The 21744-nt window shown below is 45.6% G+C and overlaps 1 protein-coding gene across 2 annotated transcripts in view; it reads left to right on the top strand.

Moving 5' to 3' along the window:
• LOC8025090 overlaps positions 1-21744 on the top strand; it is a 288315-nt gene that overhangs the window by 82340 nt on the left and 184231 nt on the right. Inside the window, exon 1 of one of the 2 annotated variants that reach the window (XM_042291880.1) lies at positions 18275-18328. The exons of the other annotated variant lie outside the window; for it this stretch is intronic. The gene's annotated coding sequence lies outside the window, so the exon portion shown is untranslated. Of the gene's footprint in view, positions 1-18274; positions 18329-21744 lie in introns of those variants that run through there. 2 annotated transcript variants of the gene reach the window in all.

Here is a 21744-nt window from a genome sequence, read left to right as displayed (position 1 = left end):
GCAAAGTAAGCCGAACGAAAAATCAATGCGGGTGGATTTGGAAAGGCGGAACTTTCTCATTGTTTCGCCGCGGGCGCGCAACATTACTTCTTTTGGCGCTCGATCGTAAATTAACCTCAGCGGCATCAAAAAGGTAAAGAAACAAGAAGAAATAATCCCGCACAAAGGAAACAAGCGACTACATGAAAAACGAAATACAAGCAAAGCCCGCACGTGCCCTGCAGATGAGACCATAAATCTACGTACACGACATTCGCAATAGCGGAGGCGCAGACCGCGGACACGGCACGTAATAACTCGCAGTTCCGCCTCGAACAAAGGTTCGTGCGGAGGACGCGGGAGAGGAAGTGACGCGCACCGGCAATGCGCCGCGTTGCGTACGCACACCGCAGTCACGCAGGCGAATAGAGGGCGCTCTGCCTCGCGCAAACAACACGTTTCTTCTTGCTCCTTCCTCCCGCGAGTTTTGTGAATGAGCTGCCAAAGGTGTGGGTGTTGGGGTGCGCCTGCGTCACTTTAGAGAGGAGGTTTTGTGAACGAGAGAGAGAAAGCAATGTGCCGGACAATTGGGGAGCAGATCCGCCCGTCGCACCCCTAGCGTCTAAATTGAAAACTAAACCCTCGGGGACGATAACAACGCGAATCATTTTAATATAGTCCACGGTCCTTGTGTTGCGTAAACACTTCACTCTGTGGAAAACAAGCTGTACAAAGCGCCCCCTCATCTCCTCGCCTGCGCGTGTCTTTTGCGCAGCTGTGCGGAAAAGGACTGCGTTGCGGGAAGCACAGCTTGTAGTCAACGACGATGTTCAAATCTGAAGGCCTCACACAGGAGTGTTTGCTTACGTTTTCTTTCGTTATAAATCACCGGATCATCCATGCATCGAGTCTAGCGTGCGAGCCTATGCTTCTTTTTGTCTCGCTTCGAAGCCCGAATTTCCCGGTCACTCTCGACGTGAGCGGGCATAAGCTTCCTTAACATCAACTCAAGTGTTATTTGGTCTTTTTCACGATTGTCTGCATGTGTTGCAAATGCTTCTGGCTTTGAGTGGGGACGTTGAAACGAACCCTGGGCCCACTAACGCGGAACTGTGTAAAATGATTCAGGATTTGCAAAACGTCCTTTCTACCAACATGAACGAGATCAAAAGCAGTCAAACCCATACGAATGCTACGATGAGTGAAATTCACGCTAGACTAGCAACCATTGAAGGTGGTGTGGCTAAAATAAACGCCGTGGCTCAAAAGGTTGAGACTTGTGGCCAAAAAGTCACGGAATTGCAAAACTACGTTCAAAAGCTGGAACTGAGAATTGACAACTTGGAAGATAGAGGCAGGAGGAACAACCTTATCATTTTTGGTGTACACGAGGAAGATAATGAAAACACTAAAGATCTGAATCAAAGTGTTGTGGAAAGGGTTTTTCTTGATAGACTCGGCGTTGCTGTTAACACAGTCAAACGAATGCATCGGATTGGACAAAAGAATAAAGAAAGAAATTGCCCTTTCATGGTGAAGTTCTATGACTTCAGCAAAAAAATTAAAATTTTAACCAACTGCAGTAAGCTAAATTTATATTAAAAAAACTTTCAATATCGGCAGATTTTTCCTACAGTACTCGCCAAATCAGAAAATGTTTGTGGGAGAGTGCTAAAGAAAACAGAATAAACAAAGATAAAGTGTCACTCGTGTACAACAAATTGAAAATCAACGGTGACTGGTATGTTTGGGATGAAACGGAGAATAAACGAGTTAAATGTGGTCGCGTTCACACCTCGCGACCAGATGTGCAAGATACCAGTGCCAGTGCATGACAACCTGACAAAAACATAACCGAAGAATTGAAGCTTGTAAATCTTAACGCCCGCCCGAAGCATTGTGAATAAAATCGAAAAACTAGAGCATGTGCTGTATTCTTATGACCCACATGTGCTGATAATAACCGAAACATGGCTTCATCCTGAAATTAATAGTTCCGAGGTAGTTCCACCTTCATATTCAATTATACGTAAGGACCGGGAATCAAGGTAGATATACTAATTAAGAAAGAAATTAAATATACTGTCTTTGATGAACCTCCAGATACAGAGTCCGTCTGGTGCAAGCTAAGTTTCGGTTCGACTCAGTTTTTGATAGGCGCCGTTTACCGTAAACCAAACGCTTCTATCGATGTTCTAGAACCAATGCTTGATTTCATATTAAAACACGCAAATAACCGCACCAAATTAATTATTGCAGGTGACTTTAACTTACCAAGTATAAATTGGAGTGAGCAGACGTTAAGCAATAGTCATGACCAACACGTCGAACTTCTTCTCAGTACCGCATTCAGCGCCGGCATAGAACAGGTTGTGACAGAAAACACTAGAATAAGCGACAAGGGAGAATCAATACTCGACCTTAACACCACTGATCTTAAATACAGTATATCCATTCATGAAGGAATCTCGGATCATCAGTTGGTTTTCCTGTCTTGCTTGGTACCCTGTTTAAAAAAAAAAGTGATATTAATAAGGTTGGTTTTAAGGATTATTTGCATAGTGAGTATGAGTCATTATAGACTATCTCGAGAGGTCACTGGATGAATTCGCGAAACAGAGGAACATCAATGAGTTGTGGAACAGTTTCAAGACAATAATAGCGTACTGCGAGGACAACTTTATACCAAGGAGGACTAAAAACAAAAAAAGGCGAAACCGCTGGATAACTCGAGATATTAGACAGTTTTAGTGGACCGTACGCTATAGATTTGCGTACGCAAGGAGATTGCGAATCATGAGTGCGCATGCGCAGGACGCAATAGAAGAGCTAGCGTATTGCGTACGCACGCAACGCTGGGGATTTTGCGTTGCTGGCTAGCGGGCCTTGCGGGACGCTCTCGAGAGATCTCGGACCCAACGAGAGCGCCAGTTTCAAGATGGCGGTTGCCTCGACTGGCGCAGCAAGGGCGACGTGGTGTTTTCGAAGTTCTGTGTTACGTGAAATTGCGTGGTGTTCAGCTCGGCGATTCTTTCTGGGACCTACCGCGGTCGAATAAGATCGCCCTGCAGCTGAAGCAGTGCACAGTGGAAATGTTCGCCGCTCGCAGTGTGCGTCGACGCTGCCATCTGCTCAACGCTAGGCCTATTCCCACAGTTCATCGCCGACAGACGAACGACTCTAAAAGAAATCGCCGAAGTTCTCGCTATGCACTGGACATCAGGGTCATGAATTTCATTCCGCGATAGCATTGATAAAAGGTGTCGTTTCCACGGGACGACTGACGGAGGCTCCGTGATCGAATTTGGCTACGCACTCGTACTCGTAGCCTCTGTACCCCGCAGAAAGGCGCGCTTGACGAGGCAGCTGTGGCTTGGCTTAATCTGAAATGAAATGATTGGACATTTTTTTCTTTTTGAATATTTCTTTCCAGGAGCATGGTTGCGCTATAATCACGCGGAATTCTACGGCTCCAGCAAATTTAACCAAGATCATGCGCGGTGTTCACTCGAAAACGTAACGCACAACTTAATTCGGTCCGAGCAGGTAATTTTTAGCGTACGCTATATTATTGCGTATTGCGTACGTAAGATCCAGCAACGCTATACTAAAACTGTCTATTATTCACATCAAGCGTAAACTAAAACGTAAACGCAAAATAACAAGAAAAAGCACTGAAGTGGTTGAGCTAGCGGAACACTTAAAGACGAAGTTAGAAGAAGCAAGAGAAAAGTATTATTCTGAAACACTTCCCGGTTTTATGAAAAATGAACCGCAAAAGTTCTGGCGTCATTTGTCGCCGGAAAAAGAGTCAATAATTCAGATCACTTGCGGGGACGTTACACTTACGGATCAAGTTGACATAGCAAATGCTTTCAATGCATATTTTCAGTCGAATTTCACCGCAGAAACGAATACGGTACCCTCTCAAGAAATAACTTCGAACATCGAACCAGATATGTCACAACTTAGTGTGAATGAACAAGGTATTCTTTCCCGCCTATTAAATCTTGATACTAAAAAAGCACCAGGGCCGGATAAGATAAGTAACTGCTTCCTATAAAGATATGCAGAATGGATTGCAAAATATTTAGTCATTATATATAGCGTATCTCTTCTGCAATGTAAAGTGCGAGCACACTGGCAACGTACCAAGGTCATTCCAATACCTAAAACGGAAAACAAGCCACTTTTGTATAACTATCGACCTATTTCACTTACCTAAACATGCTGTAAACTATTGGAACACATAATAAGTAAACACATCAGGACTTACAAGGAAGAGAATAACTCATTTTTTTGTAAACAACATGGGTTTAGAGCTGGTGTTTCTACGGTTTCGCAACTGAGTGAGATAGTGCATGATTTTGCAGAAGTGATTAACAATAGCGGTCAAACGGATGCCATTTTTATTGATTTATCCAAAGATTTCGACAGAGTCCCTTAGAGTAAGTTAACTCATAAACTTCACGCTATTGGTATTAATCACAAACTTGTATCCTGGATAAGTGCCTATCTGAGTGCGCGCGAGCAGTTTGTGGAAATTGGTGGAAAGTGTTCATCCTCTCTCAGTGTGTATTCTGGTGTGCCACAGGGCTCAGTGCTCGGGCTTTTGTTGTTTCTCATCTATGTGAATGACATAGGCAATAATGTTCACCCATCAACAAAGGTCAGACTTTTCGCGGACGACTGCGTTTTATACTCTAATGTAACTGAGCAGTACGATCAAAAAAATTTGAATTCGTCATTACATGCTTTATCAAAATGGTGTCTGGAATGGGGACTGAATATTAATTACCAGAAATCGGTAGCAATGACAATAACCCACAAAAAAGAAATTCTTGAATTTAAGTATGAGATTCGTTCCACCCCCCTAATTAAAACAGACCAAGTTAAATACTTAGGAGTTCAAATAACACGGGACTTAAAATGGGACGCGCATGTTAATTATGTGTGCAATATTGCTCGCCGAAAAATGGGCTTCCTGAGGAGACAGTTAAAAAATACAACACTAGAATGCAAATTAAGCGCCTATAAGACATTAATTCGGCCTACGTGAGAGTACGCAAGCATCATTTGGGATCCTCACCAACTATATCTCTCGTACGGTCTAGAAAAAAATTCAAAACTGGGGTTTAAGATTTATTTTTTCAAAATATAGGCACGCGGAGAGCATGTCCGATTTGCTTGAACAATCGAAAATGCAAAGTCTTGGTGTTAGACGGATCATTGCGCGCTTAAAGTTCCTACATCAACTTTATCGTGGTCGTCTTAAAATGAGAGCAGATAATTATTTGAAGAAACCACATAGTCACTCTAATCGAACTAACCACAGTAAAATGATCAAACCGTACATCAGCCATAATGACACTTTCAAGTGTTCGTTCTTCGTTCATAGCACTGAAGATTGGAATTTGTTGCCGGAGGAATTAATCAAATTTTGCGAAACGCAGTCGTTCGTAAATGGCTTGACTAAGCACTTTTAGGAAATCTTATAGCCAAAATGTCATTGATTTTAACATGTAGGATATCCTAAAAATGCATCTTTTTTGTATCAGCATTCGTTGAATGTAATCTGATGAAGCATGTATTTCTATGAAAACTGTAAGTGTTTAATTTTTGTGTCATTGCTTGATGGAATTTTCAATGTACTATGTTCTCCGTCGTTATGTATTTATGTATTACTTTTTTTTAGCGTTGTACATGGTACTATTGTGTATTGTTGCCTGTAACCTGCCAGGGCCTGAGAAAGGCCTGCAGTATTTTCAAATAAATAAGCAAACGGTGCTCTGTGAACCGGCCTCTAGTCGTATTGTATCCTTCGTGGAGCTCGGATTTTTCGAGAAACAAAGCACTCGCGCTCAGGCCTGTACCTCCGAGGTTTTCGAGTCTTAAGCAGCGCCGCTGTCGAGCAAACGTGGGTGTTATGTTTTTCGACAGTCGTGCATTATCGTGCTTGCTTCGTGGCGACCCCGGAGACTTCGCACACAGCCTGCTGTTTTGTTCAACGCATAAAGAGCTATAAAAAAATGTGTGTATGTGTGCGTGCGCGCGCGCGCGTCTTTGTATGTATGTGTGTTTGTGTGCGTGTGTGTGTTTTTTCACTGCTACGCGCTCACCGGACTGCCAGTTTCAACAGTCAGATAACTTTTTAACCCTGAAGTAGTCAGGGTAGCAGCGGAGAAAGCTTCTGCGCTTCCTTCGTGACACAGGGTTCGCAGACATACTGATCCAGGACATCGCACTGCCCCAATTGCACTCAACCGCGTAACCTACGTGGCAGATTAGTTATCTGATGAACACTGAACTGTCTAAAAGAAGCAGTTTTTGTTGTTACGTTGCTACATTATAGTTTTTCCTCCCCGTTCTGCGAAAATCCAATTAGCGACTAGTCCCATCAGTGGAGATTCAGATATCTCCTCTCTTCTCCCTTTCCCTTCACCCCAAATTAAGCAAACCAGAAGAAGCAAACAACAACCGTGCTCTTCTTTTTTGTTGCTCCGGGACTCCGAAGTGACGCAAAGTCGAAATAAGTTAATAAAAAGACCCACAATACCAGAGGAAAAAGAAAACCTTAAAGCAAGATACTCATGCGCTTTGCTGGGGCTAAATAAACATGTTGCATCTTTTTTGTTCGTTGTTTAATAGGTCTCTCGGAGCGTATGGACGAAGAGAGAGAGAGACGAAAGGCGGGCAAAAGCTGGTGCAAGACCGTGACTCGTGTATGATCGTTGCTGCGGGAGCATGAGAAGAATAAATAAACAAAAACGTATGTTTTGCGCCCTATAGCCATTGGAACGAAATTTTTGTATATTTTCTTGCCAAACCAACAGAGGGAGTTCGGATTGCCCCAACGAAGGACTACCCGTGATGGGAAGCATACATTGGCCAGAGGTAGTGCAAAATCGCTTATGCCACCTGCAAGCCCGTTCACTTTGGCAGCAGCTCACGCTTCTGTTTTCCTGCAATATCTATGCCATTCGGCATCTGCCACCGTTCTAGCTCATCCTAGACTCATCCAGTGATGGAAAACGTTTGCGGCGTAAGAAAGTGCTGTGCATATTGCTTACCTTACCGCCCCCCCCCCCTTTTTTTTCTTTTCTTTGTGCCTGTACACCATTGTTGACCGTCCGGAAATCCCAATTTTGTATATTTGTGTACTATTGCCTACACTACAGAAGGGTGATATTTTTTGTTGATAACGCACTTCTTGCTTTATCGATCCCACGCCACCAGGGTCGTTGTTCCCGATAAGCGCCAGCTATGCTCCATGTAATCAAAGGTGCTGCTTTAGTGACGCACGGGGATGCGTCACATGCAAATATAGCACAGGATAGCATTTAAAACAATCTGCCTTCTGTGAACAACATTCTGGATGCTTAAACGTAACATGGTGAAAGCTCTCCCGCTCTGCCAAACACACTCAAAACCCTTCGCTTGGTGCTGTCAGTTCTCGTTCTTCATCCGTCGTACCTTTTTCGCGCTGTTTTCCGCGGTGCCTTCAGTCAAACCAGCTCGTGCTCAATGTCAACAAGTTTAAAAAAATGTATCGAATCTTTGCACAGCGGGATGACGTCTGCTTGGTGTCTCCACTTTAGAGAGATACCTTGGTCGCGGTGTTGTATACGGCTGCTAACTTGGTGTCTTTACCATGCTTAACGTAGTGATGATTACATAAATGCGCGTCGGTACGATGCCATTCATATCTGAAACATTCATATCTGAGCTATATCAACATACCTCAGAAATGAGCCCGCTGTCTTTCTGACATGGGCTTTATTGGGTTGCCCTCTTTTTGATGCAATCTGTTACATTCCGTTCATGCTGAGTGTACGTTTCCGCTGATACCTATTTCTCACTTTTGATCAATGTGAAGTATTTTTCATTCCTGAATACACATATCTACATTATTATTGGAACATATATCGCTACAATTCCCGACAGTGTGAAATAGCGCTTACACACAGGCGATGTAGGATTCCGGTTCGCAATTTCCACTCACGCAGAATAGGTTTTTCTGCTACTATCGCCTTGCGTCAGATCTATGCGCCAGCGCCACTGTTATTCACTGCAACCATTTTTCATTTTGGGTATTACCACACTATAAAAGACGTCTTTTTATTTAATTCAATTTTTTTTATTGGTCTCAATACGTAACATTATGCTCAAACGTTCACGGTTGAGTGTAGGGTACTAGTACTTTAGTGAGTCAGTGAGATTATTATTTAATACTACACTGATTCTTGGCTAACTCCCTACTCTGGTGTGCGCCAACCAGTTAAGGACGACAACAACAACAACCACATCATCATCATATATCTAGCATCGTTAAGTCATTGAAGACTGGTGAATAAACAGGCCAAGCGTTTTTGTCTTCGGGGGACACTTTTGGTTCAGAATTGTGTACAATACTTAAAATAGAGGGGCTAAATGGTCTTGGCTTAAGTTTTAATTTTTTTTTTTTATTATCAGTGTCGGTTTTAAGAGGAAGCCCAGGACCGTCGTTGTGTGGTGTGAATGCGGTTTGGACCTGAAATGTTTTCGTATATGTGGTATTTGACTGGCGACTTGTAGAATGAGTTACAGGATAAACGAGTGAGCTGAGTTTGAGACGTCGGTTTTTGTCACTTTTTCTGCGTTTCTTTTAGTTTGGTTTTTATTGGTTTTTCACGTTTCTCCACTCAGTCTCAGATGTTTCAAGAAAAGTGTCTAACGATTTGGAAACAGTGACCGAATAGAAAGGTGCCGGAAAAAAAAAAAAGAAACATTAAGCTGTAGCTTTGAGAAGGACACTCGCATGCAAAAGGGTCGCTAAAATTAAAATTAAAAAAAAAAAAAGCTAAACAGTGCACAACAACCTGTCTTCAAAGGTTCTGAAGTCGAAGTACGCGAAGCGTATGACGTCGAACGCGCAAGAAATTAGTAGTCTAAACGTAAAAACAAAAACAAAAAAAAAACAAGAAAACTACAAGACATGGATGTATTCTTAGGCTGCGTACTCGCCATTTCCGATTTAGCGCCGAGGTCGCTAGCCGAAGCCTTAAAGTATCCGGAAACCAAGGGTCGTTCACTCGCAGTCTTGCCGATGGGCCTGGAAGAGTAAAAACAGACGGCGTCGTCCCGCACGGTACCGTAAAAGATAGAGCGGGATCGTCGTAACGAAGCTTTCGTGTCAACGAAGCGCAAAACAAAAACAAGGAAGATCGAAGAACTTCCGCAGAACAGATGTCACACAGATGGACAAAGCAAAACAAAGATTGAAACGAAAGAAATAAAGCCGCAGCGACTTGGTTACCGTCGGAGATTACCGGATTACGGGTGGCATATAGTCGAAAGCCTTATACACCGCTACGCTATCTGAGAGGGTCGTCGTTGGGGAGTGCACTTGACACGCGCTGGGGTACGAATGCGGCAGTCCAGATGAACTTGTCGTAATCTGAATTGGAGGATGGAACAACCAGAGCAGGGGCAATCTGGTCGTTTTATTAGACTCCTTAGAGCGGTGAACCGGTGGCCCTTGGCTTACTGTATACGCTGTTAACGCACGAAGCTGATTTTTTTTTTTGAACTTACACTTTTTTACATACTTCGTGATTAGGACGGCTCTATCAAACCGTTATTATGATCCCTTGGTACAACGCCAAGAAACGGGCGTATTTCAGAACCTTGAAGACCTAAAGGGCAGCTTCAGTTTTGAGCAGGCCGTATGTCTGAGGCAAACATTGAGAGCGCTCAAGCGATCCTTCCTGCAAGTCAGCGGTTGACCGGAGGTAACGATATAGATTTATATCGTTACTCCCAAGAAAGGACCTAAAGAGAGTTGGAATGGTTATTCCGCGTAAAAAAAGGGGTGTATTACGTTGTTACTGAGAGAAAGGAAGGAAGGACAGAAAAGGAAGGCAGAGAAGTTAACTTGGGGCAAGAGTCCTGGTTGATTGCTCTGTGATGGGGTAGAGAGATTGGGGGACTACAAAAGAGGCCAAAAAAAGGAAAGAAAACAGAGAATAAGAAATTGCAACATTCCAAAGTTATAGACGATTGCGGCACTGTCCTTTTATAGCCTTGGCTCCTTTGTATGGCTAGTTCCAGGCAGCAGGCACCCTTGGCAGAAAGGAGGTCATGCAAGCGGGCTTTCGAGTTTACTTCTTCTTGCATCGTAGTCAGCCGCTACGATGTGATGAATCGCCTAAATAAAGTCACAATTTGGTTACTCCAGAGTTGTGTAGTCCAGTCCGGTGAAGGAATTGTTCTGTGTATATGCCAAATTCTTAGTCAATGTGTGGCTCTCTTTTATCCGACTTGGCATGTCGCGTAGAAGGTGGGTGTGCTTAATACGTAGAGAGGTGTGTATACTGAGACCAAGCAGTGTGCCGAAACCTTGTTGTTCTAAGAGACGATCGATGAAAGAACGTATGTCGTTTTGACAATACAGCGCTCCGATGCTTGGAGTCATAGAATGAGCTGATTTCGCGCCATCATGAAACTCCTGCTTTCCAGGTATGCGACGACAACTGCGTATGTATAAAAATTGGACAGTTTGTCCCCTGTTTAAAAATTTCTTGAGTTTCGTTAAAACATATAATACCGTTTCTTTATTATTATCTTGATTGTAAAACTGCGTATATTACTTACGGCTAGAGGCTGGGCTCGTCTCCTGTTGCGGAGGGCCCAGCTCAATTTTAACCATTTCTACGTCGCCCTCATCCCCCTCCCTATTTTTACTTCTAATCCGTCACAATTATGTCGGCTTCTGCGGCATGAACATGGTCTTCATATGACTCTGTCGGAAAGCTAAAGGGCACTCTGGACAAAGACGACTAATGGGGCACAACAAAACACCGAATTGCGCATTTGACGGGTCTCGGTTCAGGGGTGGACGCTGGCGTAACGTCATGTAACTTTATCGCTTCTGGAACGACGTTCCTCCGTCCCCGGATGAAATCATTCGTCGTTGATAAGTCCGAGTTTGTCGGCAGCCACTCTCAGCTGACAGTAGGCTCCGGGTGACGCAATCCATCATGTGCCGCTCACGCATGCAGAAGCGCCGCTGGTGAGATTTGTAGCTGGATGTCTGGACAGCGGGAAGTGTGCCTTGGTTTCTGTATATCCGCCCAAGATAAAGAGTGTGGCTAGTGCGGCACGGCTGTTCATCCAGGGCCTCTCGGTACGAGCGGCACTTTTCCCGATCGAAACGGGCGGAGGTCCGGATCGAACCCAAGAGATCCCTGGGTTGTGCGGCCTGGGCTCTCGCTCTCCGCAGGTCGATCTCCTCTCAGGGTCAGAACTAAGCTGGAGCTTTGTGCGGGAACACGGTCGTGATCCCCACTTGGTGGGTTGATACACGATCGTGTTCATTCCGCGGTGAGCCCTCGCCCGTAGCGAAGGTTGGAGTTTGGTCCGCAGCTACTTTGGTTCCCACCTATTGGAGATTTCCGGGCGCGCTTTGACTCGCCCGCCTTGCATGAGCGAGTCATGCGAGGTAGCGTGCGAGCAAGCATGGAGATTGAACGAATATTTGAGTGCGTGCGGACAGTGCGCTTCGACGCGATACTTAGTTGTGTGATACCATGGTGAGATGTTACATTTGAGGTCATTTGATAAGCGCCCTACTGGTGTCGGCAACCAGAACCTAAAGCAACTTAGTCAAGCAGAGACGCCCCAGAGACTTTTCAAAGAAAGGTCCACTGAGAGTTGGAACCTTACACCTCGCGCTCCCGAGTCAACAATAGGAGTTGAGACGCGCTTTTGACAGATCTGAAAGAGTTGTTGATCGTGTCCAAAGAAATCCCAGCACTCATTTGTGAAGCACGTGACATGCGGCGCAACTCTAATATCAAAGCCTCTTCGCCATTCATCATCTGCTTCCTGCTTGACTTCCGTTACCCTCCCACACACGCGTGTCCAGTAATGAGTCTCCGTCTGTGCCTGCCCCCCCCCCCCCCCCCCCCCCCCCCCCCCTTGAGCTCTCAGTGCTCCACGCGACGCTCCCGCCGAATGCGATGACAACCGTGTCCGTTCCGGAAACGGCGGCCGCGCCGAGCACCCGCTAGACAAAAAGGAAGCAGCAAACGGGGAATCTGGGGCAGCGCGCTCGAGTGCCTCTCAGTACTAACGCAATGCGACGTTCACGCGTAAACCGGCCAGAAAGGAGCCGGCCTGTGGCGTCGCTTTCCATCGACTTCATCGCCGCTGCGGTCGACGACGGCGGTACCGCGCGGCGCCATCAGTGCCGTTGTTATGTCGACCCTCTTTCGTAAGCCGTGGTTCCTAGACGCCCCCTGAGGCAGCAAAGCCATTTATTTATGTAGTGGGAGAGTTCGGCGGTCTTTTCGATATGACGGCGGTTTAGCAACCATGCCGGAAATCTGGCAACCGGGAAATGGTATGTTCCTTCTGCCATCTCGTGTCGCTGACACAGAACTAAACATGTCGGTCTCTGTGACCTTAACGCGCCGTATTGTATTATCTCGGAGTCGGACCGCAAGTCCGATCGCAGCCAACGCTACGATCCATTGACGGTAATAAGACATCGGCACGCGCTCGTCGCCTTTGTGGATTTGCCATCACCTGCTAAACTAATCACGCGAAGAAGCAAGAAAGCTGCGTCATTGTTTGTCACGGATGCGAGTCTAAATGTATTAGACTCGAATACTGCTTCAATGCTGGATATGAACTCGGTGTTAATCAAAAGTCTCTCACTAAAAGCGATGGCCAAAATGGTGCGTCCACCAATTCCTGGTGGTGTTTTGAAAACAGCTATCACAAACGGTTGAAAGAATGTTTCACATCAAGATTTTGTCTGCTGAAAACCTCACAGGCGTGAACGATTCAAAATTGAGCAAATACAACGCTGGACCATCTACTGAAACTTTACTGAGAGTGGAACACGCTTCCTAAAAGGGCGAGGAAAGCAAAGCTGACGCTCCACGCAAAAATCCCAGAGCGGGCCGCGCATGCGCAATGGCGAATCCGCTTTCTATGGAGCGGAGTGAGAGAGAGAAAACGGTCTACTAAAACTCTCTGTTGAGCCAGTCGTGCAAAAAAATTATTGTCTCTGCTCACATCGAATCTTTCGCTCTAACTGTATTTCTACTTTTGTCATTCGTTGCGATCCGTTAATCGTTCGCCGTGACTGCAGAAAAGTGAACTCACTTTAGAGAAAAAAGAACAACGTTGGCTGTTCCTTTTGTACGAAGCGTTCGATGTCAAGATTATGTTTACTCTCTAATAACTTCCATAAAAATAAAATAAATAAAAAAAAGTTTTACGGTTCCACCAAATGAAATTTGAAGCGGTGGCTCAAGGTTGCCGCCGTCAAATGGGGCCTATCCGTCTTCGACAGGAATGAAACAAATACGGGTAGAGAACTCTACGATAGCGATCGCCAAGAAGCGCTCGGTCACACCGACTCCCCAATGTCTCCCCGCTGAAAGAAAGTCTCCGGTGCCACCGCCGTGTCAGGTTGTCCCTCTTTTCACCGGCTTCCGTCATCATCCCGCCGGTTTTCTTTGCTCCGCCGTCGTTTATCATGTCTCCCGCCATTCGTCTCTGCCTAGGAGACAAGGGTAGCCGTGACTACGTATACAGGGACCATGAAAAGCCGGACCCCAAAGAGCCGTCGTCGAGCAGTTTCCGCTTGACGAAAGAAAAATGGATCAAAGTAGTTAGGAAGCGAAACTTGCGCAGTGATTTATCTGAGTGTGCCTAATTATCGGCCAGAAGGTTGCTTACGCGTTGCTTCGATGTCGCAGAGTCGAAGAAGTGAGGCCCCCGTATACAAGGTGGAATATTTCAGACACATCCACACAAAGATACACTCTCGCAGTTTGGGGAAAGGGCAAGCGTGCGAGTTGGCGCCGAAACGAGCTTGGTATCCTGATAACTCGGCCGACGAGGAGAGGCGCGCGGACGAGGTTTCGAAACCTGCGAATTTGTTCGAGGTCCGAGAGGCTCGTCATGTCTTTGCGGTTATTACCACTAGTTGAAACGACACTCACAAGGCACACTGTACGTATGCGAGTAGAAGTTGAGGAAGAGTACGAAACGAGAGCGCCCGAGGACGTCGGAACACCGAGCTCAGGGGCCCTATGTTGCACGTTTTGGACTCCCACAGCGACTATTGAGAAGGAAGTGACGTCAGCAACGCTGCAAGTGCAGATTGGATGTTCATTGATGAGTCAACATCCAATCTGCATTTGCTGCGCTGTTGACGTCACTTCCTTCTCCGTAGTCGCCGCGGGAGTCCAAAACGTGCAACATAGGGCCCCAGGAGCTTTATAGTCTGGACACCTGGTAGAAAAGGCGGCGAGGAATTCGGCTACTCTAATTGGCCGGCGCCATAGATCAATCGCGGCGCGGGCCAATCAGGTCGCGAGACTCCTCGCCGACTTTTCTCGAATGCGTTCGGCGCCGTGACGATGCTCTTTTGACGCCGCTTGATCGGATCCACCGGATTGAAGCGTTGGCTGCGGTTAAAGGGAAGCTGAATTTCAATTCGAACAAACAGTAAAAGTTGTAATCTATGGACACATTCGAAATGACGCGTCTTAAGTTTTCTTTCGATCTTATTACTAGAAGCGTCGCAATGGCCGATCAAAATTTCGACATAGACCCGCCCGTTTGTTGCGCGCCGACGGTGGGAAAGCGCGAGAGCGGAGAGAAAACCTAGCAAAAGTGTCGTCATCAGCGGGGTCAGATGACCCTCGCTTGCCACTAAGCTGGCTCGGGGATGCCATCGAAGACGTCACGACGCTCTAGACAGATAACAAAGCGACCGAGAGGATCGCTGCATGCCCGGTGACTAAATCGCTGCTCGTATTTTTCAAAACAACTGCGGTTTGCGTTTACTTCTGCCCAAGATAAGTGCGACAACTCAATTCACGGAAGAAAAAGATAGAAGTCCGCTCCTAACTCAGATTTCCTTAAATGTGTTTCAGCTTTAAAGTGAAGCGGAGTATAGTCTCCTCCTGCATTCTATTTATTTTTTAGAGCGCAGCTCTTAGGTGCCCGTTTCCGGGTTGTGCGGCGTGAACCGCACAACCCGGAATGGAACCGCGCGTTCCATTACGGAACGTTTGCCATAATGACGTCACACGTGACGTCAGGTGTGACGTCACGAGTGACGTTACCCTCGTTGCGTCACACCAGTATACCCTCCCCTCCTCCTCCTCAAGAGCTGCGCTCTAATTCGGCATTACAGATAATTGTAAACGTTTTTCATTTTTTTTCGGCAATCGACTCCACGTACTATCTCCGAAGTCGACCGAAGTTCGAGGAGACATATTGATTGTTTTTATGTCTGCAAAATTTTAAACTTCCTTTTTTTCCAGCACAATTGGGCTGAAACATTTATGTTATAAATACTGAAGCGCAAAGGACGAGACACGAGAACGAGAAGGACAGAGGACAAGCGCTCTTCCTGTGTTCTTTTCGTTCTTGTGTCTCGTCCTTTGCACTTGAGTATTAATAATGTTCAACCAACTAGCCCAACAGTTAATTTTAATTTTGAAACATCCATGTCTAACGGAAACGTCGCTTTGTCCGGAACGGCATTTTCAGCTTCCGTTTTTGTTTATCGAAGATTTACCTATGGTCATCCATAAGACAAAAAAATATCGAGAAATTCGTGAGAAAAAAATACTATAGTAACGAGAAAAGAGTCAAGGTACAGGCTAGCTGGTGGAAGTCAACCATTTCGTCGTTTACACTGAGACTGGGGGGATTTTTTGAAGAGCAGAAGTAACAGAAAAGGCCTGTCTGTTCTTTTCTGTTACTTCTGCTCTTCAAAAAATCCCCCCAGTCTCAGGGTAAACGACGAAATACATATAGTCATAGAAATTTTGGCAGTAAATATTGATTAATATTTTATATTTATTTGTCTGTTCTGAAAACCGCAAAGGAACTTTTCAGTGTATTGATAGTGATGCCTGTAATTATGCAATAATCGTATGCAAGTAAGATTGAGACGAAAATGATTGCAGTTTTAGTTCTCGGGGCATCCAATTTATAACGGGAAAAATATATGTCGCCATTCTTGCTGGCTTCAATCTTTTTTTTTTTTTCCAAACTTAGTTGGTGAGGCCTTGGTTATAGAGTAAGGGAAGCCTTAAAAAGTCAGTAGTAGTAGTAGTGCTTTATGAAGGAAAGGCAGAGATTTTAACCCGAACGTCAGTTCTAGTTTGCTACTCTGCACCGGGGACAGGGAGAGGAGGAAGGAAAGACATAACAGTGGGGTAGGAATATGAGGTGAAAATTGTCCATGAAGGTGATTAGGATCAAGTGAATTATGTAAACAGTCTCATATAAAGTTCTCAGTCATTTAGAGTCTGTCCGAAAGTCATGTGTTACTCAGAAATCGTATTAGAGCCTCGATGGCCTTCATAAACTGTTCGGTTGTGTCCCAGCTACCAAGCACTTGGAAAGCGCTAAACGGACGCGAATCTATTTTTTTGTAAAGTTTCTTGAAGCGTTTGGCGTTCTTCCTCGAACTCAACACACTGGCATAAGGTATGCTCAATTGACTCCTCCACCTCACAGCTGGGGCAATTACCGCAGATGTTCTGTCCTATTCGACAAAGGAACTGCGGTGTATATGCTACGCTATAGTCGCAGTCGGTGCAGAGTTGTTTCCAGTCGTCTTGAAACTCCGGATGGAACGCGAAAGGCTCGTTGGGGGTATAGAGAGTATAAGCTCCTGTCGTGTGTTTTTACGGTCATCCAGTGTCCTAATGAAATTGTCTTTGCCAAGGCTTGAACTTTAGAGTTGGTGTCACTTTTGGAGTAAGGTATCAGAATTGAATCGGCACTGATCGTGGCTTCATGGCAGTCCCCAGCGTTCGGCAGCATAATTATCTCGGATTCACTCTGGACAGAGGTCTTACGTGGACGCCCCATGTTTCACGACTCAAGATGAAATTGACGTCCATAATACATCTTATGCGATTTATCAGTGGTACAACATGGGGCGCCACCGTACGCTGCCTACAGAGACTGTTTGAGGCCTTCTTTCTTGGACTTCTGAGATACCACTTGCCTATTCTGAACAACACCTGTGCGAGCAATATACGAGCTATCCAGTGCATTGAAGCCCAAGCTCTACGCGCCTGCTTAGGGCTGCCACGGTGTGCTTCAACGTCCGGGACTGTTGCGGAGGCTCGGAGGTATCCAATTAAAGCATATATGATACAAGAAACAATCCGACTATATTTAAGACACCTTACAAGACATCCGAACCTCCATCTGGGCACGTTACCTTCAGAGAGACCAGAGTCTGCCTTCTCCAAAGCGATAACGAAACACAATATTGTTCCAAATGACCTATTTTCTGTACAGAGGGAAGGAATACCACCATGGACCTTTCTGAAGCCGAGAATAACGTTATATGTAAAAGGTATACATAAGAAGACGTCAATTCCAATTCCATCTCCGGTTCTCAGACAACTTACATTAGGAATCATCAATGAAGCATACGGCTTGTCGACACATATATACACCGATGGGTCGTCCTCTGAAACACTGTCTGGAATTGGAGTTGTCATACCTGCCCACAACCATACTGTCAAGATGAAGATAAGGCATCGAACGACATCAACGGGTTCCGAATTAGCTGCCATGCGAGAGAGAGAGAGAATAAACATCTTTATTGAGCAAAAGAAGCTTCGGGAGGCGTCCTTAGTCCAGGATGCCTTGAGCTCGGCCGCGTCTTGGGCCCTCGCGACTAGTCGTAGCTGATCGTCGAGGTCGGAGCTGGCCAAGGCTCTCTCCCAAAGCTCGGTGGTGAGGTAGAGGATGGGGGGATCTAGTGGTGTTTGGGAGCAGCCTCCTATTATATGTCGGAAGGACCCGGGTTCTCCGCAGAAGCGGCATTGCGGAGAAAAGTCAGTGGGGGCTAGGAGGTGATTTCTGGTGGGGTGGGCGAAAGTATTAACCTGTAGCGCACGGAGTATTCTTTCCTGTTTTCTAGGTAGTGATTTTTGTGCCATGCGAGAAGCAATACGGTACAGTATGTCTCGATCACCGCAACTATGGACAATCTTCAGTGACTCAAAGTCAGCATTACAAATAATACAGACTTTCATGAAACGCAATGCGTACGACTAAAAGGTCAGGCTATCTAGGAATATCAGTATGGCATAGATATTTGGATAAGCCATTCAAATAGCGATCTACAGAACAAAATAGAAGCCTAGCGAATAACAAGCCTGAGATAAATGTTCCCTCACGTCACACGAAAAATGTTATCTGCGCTGCGACACTGCGAACGCTTTTTTCCACGCGCCTGCGATCTAGCACAGACCGCATTTCCGACACGAGCAAATTCTGTCCTGCTCTGGGGAAAAGAAGCAAGGTGGTGAGTTGTCCGATCTGTCCTGTTTTCTTCATCTGAGCCTTTGTCTCTCGTGCGCTGTTTTGTTTTCATTTTTTTCACCATTTATTTTTGTGAAAAAAAAAATAGTGTTTTGCAAAACCGAGCGTGTGTGCCATGTGCAGCTACATCATCGTGCCTTTTTCGGAACGCCAATGATGATTATGACTCTGTCCAACAGACCTTTTCTGTTTACCCTCGACCCCAGTAAGGTAGTTCCCACATCCGGTATGGGCAACGAAGAAAACACACACAAAAAGACAAACAATATATTACGACCTGGATTGAGTAAAAAAAGTGAAAGCTGCTTACAACTCCCTGTAACGCCGAATTAGAGCGCAGCTCTTGAGGAGGAGGAGGGAAGGGCACTGGGGGGGGGGGGTTAAACTAACCAGGGGGGGTCACGTGACCTTCGGGGTCACGTGACCCCCAATGCCGATGATGTCATCACTGAGGTCACTGATGACGTCATCATTGACGATGACGATGCGGGTACCGATGACGTCATTAGTGACGTCACTGATGACTTCACCAGTGATGATGACGATGACGATGCGAATGTCGGTGATGTCATCAGTGACGTCGCTGATGACGTCATCAGTGATGATGACGATGACGATGCGGATGTCGGTAACGTCATCAGTGATGATGACGATGACGATGCGGATGCCGGTGACGTCATCAGTCATGATGACGATGACGATGCGGATGCCGGTGACGTCATCAGTGACGATGACGATGTAGATGCCGGTGACGACATCAGTGACGTCACTGATGACGTCATCACTGATGATGACGATGCCGATGTCGGTAACGTCATCATTGATGATGACGATGACGATGCGAATGCCGGTGACGTCATCAGTGATGATGACGATGACGATGTGGATGCCGGTGACGTCATCAGTGATGATGACTATGACGATGTGGATGCCAGTGACGTCATCAGTGATGATGACGTCATCAGTGACGATGACGATGTGGATGCCGGTGACGTCGTCAGTGACGATGACGTCATTGGGGGTCACGCGACATCGGCGGGGGTCACGTGACCTCAGGGGAGTCACGTGACCCCGGTGGGGGCTCGCGCGGTGCATTATGGGACATTTCCCATGATGCACCGGGGTCACGTGACCTCGGGGGGTCACGTGCCCCCCACGAGGTCACGTGACCCCGGTGGGGGGCTCGCGCGGTGCATTATGGGACATTTCCCATGATGCACCGCGCGGTTACGCCGACGCCGACGCCGCTCAAGCCGGAAACGGGCCCCTAAGAGCTGCGCTCTAAAAAATATATAAGAAGCAAAACAAGGAGGATTGGTAGTCGCAATAAAATCGCGAACACTTTCTAGTTGCATGGCGAGGGCAAACCGATGGCTTCCACCGTACCGGAAGTTCCACCATTCAAGATGGTGACAACTGGACGAAAAAAATCTTAAAAAACTGTAGTTAAAAAAAGGCCGTTTTTTCTTTTTGCAGGACGTTGTTAATTTTTGTTTTTTGTGTATTGCATTAAGATATATATGTAGGTGAATAGTAGATTAGATTTATGTTATTTTATCGAAACGCGTACACGTTTCAAGTAGGGATGCCGCGAACTTTTTTCGAATCGAAGTTTCGATGATCGAATCAAGCGGTTCGAAAGGTTCGAAAGATTTCGATTTTTCGAATTGTCAATATCGTAAAATTCGACGGAGGTCGAATTTTCGAACTTGTTAAGCTAAGAAGTTCGACGCTTTTCGAACCGTCGAACTTATTACGCTAAAAAATTCGATCTTTTTCGAACTTTCGAATTTATTTCGCTGCAAGGTTCGATGCTTGTCGAACTTGCGAACTTGACTGACCAAAAAATTCGATGAATATCGAACTTTCGAACTTATTTATCAAGAAAATTCGAAAAGTTTCGAACTTTCGATTTCTGAAAAGTCAGAAGTTCGACGAACTTCGAACTTTTAGGGTAAAAGTTCGACGTTCGTCGAACTTCGAAAGACCGGCGGACGGTTTCATTTGATTTCAAGTAGTGGGGTACATTCGTAATTTTTTTTTTCTCGAACTTTTACACGCGGTGCTGCGTTCCTTACGAAAGACAATGTCGTTTATTTCAATGTTCTGGCATACTTAGGTTTAAAGAAATAAATCCCCGAAGGGGCGAGGAAGGACGACGGGTTTTTGACGATTATCGTTTGTGCCAGATTTGAAGCACGCTGCAGCCGGAGCTATTCATGGTAGATAAGTTATACTTTTTTAAGAATGATCTATGTATAGCCTAGGTAAGTGCCGTCTTAAGATGTGATTATTGTTTTTCAGCGTGAGTTTCGAAGAAATGTCCAAACATGTATCTGCAGGCAATTATGACCTAAACTTGATATTTATTTTCGTCTAAGTTGTTTGAGGTATCGCATTTAAATTAACACCACAGACAGTACATATCATTGCCATCTGCAGAATACAAAATAATATATTTATTGTTTTTTCACGTTAAGGAATAAATTAACTCATGGGAGAAGATTTCTAGTAGTGTTCAAGTTCAGCACGTCATTAAAAGAAAACTTTTTTTCGCTTTACGTTCCTGGGACGTGTTTCTTTTAGCCTGTACACATTTTGGTAAAAGAAACTTGTTTCGAAGTTCTGAACCTCTGAATATGCAAGGATAGAACACTTCCGACGAATTCTTGATTGTTTTTTTTTTCTCCTGCTTTTTATTCCCGCATTTATTCTTTTTTTTTTTTCTTTTGTTACTATCGGCACAGGTGTTTAGGTCGAAAAGACAGCTTTGAACTTCCGAACCACTAAGCATGTGACGAGCAGTGCCTTCTGACAACGAGTTTCTAACAATGACCATCTACGCAACCTTTTATGCAGTGAAGAGCGACATTAGCTATACATATGCATAAATAATTTCAGATTAAAATAAGCTCGACCACGTCCTCTTTCCCCGTATTGTTTTCTTTAACAGTCCGGAATACCTGCAAGGGGGAGAAGGAGGCTGAAGCCCCCCCCCCCCCCCCCCCCCCCCCCCCCCCCCCCGCTACCCTCTTTCCCCCCGTTTTTCCTCTTCCGACGCCACTAGTATGGTAGAACGCTCCACGACCTCGAGTTGTGTCGGCTTTTGTGCTTTTTGCGAGGCGATTCCTCCTTCCCAGAAAATAAACCTCCAGGACAATTATAAACTTCACCGGATCGGATTACTACCAGCGTGCAAGGGGTGGCGAGCTAGTTTGCCAGGTCGCTTCACGGTTTTTCTGAGCCTCAACCTCCTGCTCGCCCCTGGCCGTTTTGAACTGGAAGAGTCTCGTAAAACAGTGTGTTCGTGCAATCACTACTGCGTGATGCAGGTTAAAGGCCCCCCCCCCCCCCCCCCCCGGGGCTGGCGGTCACAATTCTGCACTGGCAAATATTCTA

This window comes from Ixodes scapularis, unplaced genomic scaffold (assembly GCF_016920785.2).
Source record: "Ixodes scapularis isolate PalLabHiFi unplaced genomic scaffold, ASM1692078v2 PGA_scaffold2__306_contigs__length_199485367, whole genome shotgun sequence".
Classification (NCBI taxonomy): Eukaryota; Metazoa; Arthropoda; class Arachnida; order Ixodida; family Ixodidae; genus Ixodes; species Ixodes scapularis.
Note: the sequence above shows the minus strand (reverse complement) of the source record. Positions and strands in the feature narration are given on the sequence as shown.